General features: G+C 41.6%; 10 non-coding genes across 10 annotated transcripts; all 10 read left to right on the top strand.

Annotated features, from left to right (window-relative positions):
• The first annotated feature begins 109 nt into the window (after positions 1-109).
• TRNAV-UAC (transfer RNA valine (anticodon UAC)) lies at positions 110-182 on the top strand. Its single transcript has one exon. It is a non-coding gene; the product is annotated as a tRNA-Val (tRNA).
• Positions 183-384: 202 nt separating this feature from the next.
• On the top strand, positions 385-457 carry TRNAV-UAC (transfer RNA valine (anticodon UAC)). Its single transcript has one exon. It is a non-coding gene; the product is annotated as a tRNA-Val (tRNA).
• Positions 458-522: 65 nt separating this feature from the next.
• TRNAV-UAC (transfer RNA valine (anticodon UAC)) lies at positions 523-595 on the top strand. Its single transcript has one exon. It is a non-coding gene; the product is annotated as a tRNA-Val (tRNA).
• Positions 596-796: 201 nt separating this feature from the next.
• TRNAV-UAC (transfer RNA valine (anticodon UAC)) lies at positions 797-869 on the top strand. Its single transcript has one exon. It is a non-coding gene; the product is annotated as a tRNA-Val (tRNA).
• A 65-nt stretch (positions 870-934) lies between these two features.
• On the top strand, positions 935-1,007 carry TRNAG-ACC (transfer RNA glycine (anticodon ACC)). Its single transcript has one exon. It is a non-coding gene; the product is annotated as a tRNA-Gly (tRNA).
• Positions 1,008-1,210: 203 nt separating this feature from the next.
• Positions 1,211-1,283, top strand: TRNAF-AAA (transfer RNA phenylalanine (anticodon AAA)). Its single transcript has one exon. It is a non-coding gene; the product is annotated as a tRNA-Phe (tRNA).
• A 203-nt stretch (positions 1,284-1,486) lies between these two features.
• Positions 1,487-1,559, top strand: TRNAV-AAC (transfer RNA valine (anticodon AAC)). Its single transcript has one exon. It is a non-coding gene; the product is annotated as a tRNA-Val (tRNA).
• A 202-nt stretch (positions 1,560-1,761) lies between these two features.
• On the top strand, positions 1,762-1,834 carry TRNAV-AAC (transfer RNA valine (anticodon AAC)). Its single transcript has one exon. It is a non-coding gene; the product is annotated as a tRNA-Val (tRNA).
• A 64-nt stretch (positions 1,835-1,898) lies between these two features.
• Positions 1,899-1,971, top strand: TRNAV-UAC (transfer RNA valine (anticodon UAC)). The gene has a single exon. It is a non-coding gene; the product is annotated as a tRNA-Val (tRNA).
• Positions 1,972-2,035: 64 nt separating this feature from the next.
• TRNAV-UAC (transfer RNA valine (anticodon UAC)) lies at positions 2,036-2,108 on the top strand. Its single transcript has one exon. It is a non-coding gene; the product is annotated as a tRNA-Val (tRNA).
• Positions 2,109-2,500: the final 392 nt, after the last annotated feature.

Here is a 2,500-nt window from a genome sequence, read left to right as displayed (position 1 = left end):
GACTAACACGCGGAAGGTTCCAGGTTTGAGCCCTGATAGATACATGTTTTGACCATCGTGATTAGACATAGTAATAAGCTAGATCTCTTCGAAAAGTTTATAGTAACACGTATCTATGGTGTAGTGGTTATCACGTCCGCCTTACACGCGGAAGGTCCCAGGTTCGAGCCCTGGTAGATACATGTTTTGACCATCGTGATTAGATATAATAATAAGGTAGATCTCTTCGAAAACTCACAATAAACAAGTATCTATGGTGTAGTAGTTATCACGTCCGACTAACACGTGGAAGGTCCCAGGTTCGTGCCCTGATAGAGACATGTTTTGACCATCGTGATTAGACATAGTAATAAGCTAGATCTCTTCGAAAACTTAAATTAACACGTATCTATGGTGTAGTGGTTATCACGTCCGCTTTACACGCGGAAGGTCCCAGGTTCGAGCCCTGATAGATACATGTTTTGACCATCGTGATTAGACATAGTAACAAGCTAGATCTCTTCGAAAACTTTATAATAACACGAATCTATGGTGTAGTGGTTATCACGTCCGCTTTACACGCGGAAGGTCCCAGGTTCGAGCCCTGGTAGATACATGTTTTGATCATCGTGATTATACATAATAATAAGCTAGATCTCTTCGAAAACTTAAATTAACAAGTATCTATGGTGTAGTGGTTATCACGTCCGCTTTACACGCGGCAGGTCCCAGGTTTGAGCCCTGATAGATACATGTTTTGTCCATCGTGATCAGACATAGTAATAAGCTACATCTCTTCGAAAACTTAAATTAACACGTATCTATGGTGTAGTGTTTATCACGTCCGCTTTACACGCGGAAGGTCCCAGGTTCGAGCCCTGGTAGATACATGTTTTGACCATCGTGATTAGACATAATAATAAGGTAGATCTCTTCGAAAACTCACAATAACCAAGTATCTATGGTGTAGTGGTTATCACGTCCGCCTACCACGCGGAAGGTCCCAGGTTCGTGCCCTGATAGATACATGTTTTGACCATCGTGATTAGACATAGTAATAAGCTAGATCTCTTCGAAAACTTTATAATAACACGTATCTATGGTGTAGTGGTTATCACGTCCGCTTTACACGTTGAAGGTCCCAGGTTCGAGCCCTGGTAGATACATGTTTTGATCATCGAGATTATACATAATAATAAGGTAGATCTCTTAGAAAACTCACAATAACCAAGTATCTATGGTGTAGTGGTTATCACGTCCGCCTAAAACGCGGAAGGTACCAATTTCGAGCCCTGGTAGATACATCTTTTGACCATCGTGATTAGACATAATAATAAGGTAGATCTCTTCGAAAACTCACAATAGCCAAGTATCTATGGTGTAGTGGTTATCACGGCCGCCTTACACGCGGAAGGTCCCAGGTTCGAGCCCTGGTAGATTCATGCTTTGACCATCGTGATTAGACATAATAATAAGCTAGATCTCTTCTATAACTTTATATTAACACGCACCTATAGTGTAGTGGTTATCACGTCCGCCTAACACGCGGAAGGTCCCAGGTTCGAGCCCTGGTAGATACATGTTTTGACCATCGTGATAAGACATAATAATAAGGTAGATCTCTTCGAAAACTCAGAATAACCAAGTATCTATGGTGTATTGGTTATCACGTTGCTTTACACAAGGAATGTCTCAGGTTCGAGCCCTGATAGTTACATGTTTTGACCATCGTGATTAGACATAGTTATAAGCTAAATCTCTTCTAAAACTTTATGTTAACACGTATCTATGGTGTAGTGTTTATCACGTCCGCCTAACACGCGGAAGGTCCCAGGTTCGAGCCCTGGTAGATACATGTTTTGACCATCGTGATTAGACATAGTAATAAGCTAGATCTCTTCGAAAACTTAAATTAACACGTATCTATGGTGTAGTGGTTATCACGTCCGCTTTACACGCGGAAGGTCTCAGGTTCGAGCCCTGATAGATACATGTTTTGACCATCGTGATTAGACATAGTAATAAGCTAGATCTCTTCGAAAACTTAAGTTAACACGTATCTATGGTGTAGTGGTTATCACGTCCGCTTTACACGCGGAAGGTCCCAGGTTCGAGCCCTGGTAGATACATGTTTTGACCATCGTGATTAGACATAATAATAAGGTAGATCGCTTCGAAAACTCACAATAACCAAGTATCTATGGTGTAGTGGTTATCACGTCCGACTAACACGCAGAAGGTCCCAAGTTCGTGCCCTGATAGATACATGTTTAGACCATCGTGATTAGACATAGTAATAAGCTAGATCTCTTCGAAAACTTAAATTAACACGTATCTATGGTGTAGTGGTTATCACGTCCGCTTTACACGCGGAAGGTCCCAGGTTCGAGCCCTGACAGATACATGTTTTGACCATCGTGATTAGACATAGTAATAAGGTAGATCGCTTCGAAAACTCACAATAATCAAGTATCTATGGTGTAGTGGTTATCACGTCCGACTAACACGCAGAAGGTCCCAA

The sequence above is a fragment of the Phalangium opilio genome, unplaced genomic scaffold (assembly GCF_054372755.1).
Source record: "Phalangium opilio isolate 3A_F unplaced genomic scaffold, DU_Popi_V2 ptg000046l_1, whole genome shotgun sequence".
Taxonomy (NCBI): domain Eukaryota; kingdom Metazoa; phylum Arthropoda; class Arachnida; order Opiliones; family Phalangiidae; genus Phalangium; species Phalangium opilio.
This window is presented reverse-complemented; position numbering and strand designations above follow the sequence as displayed.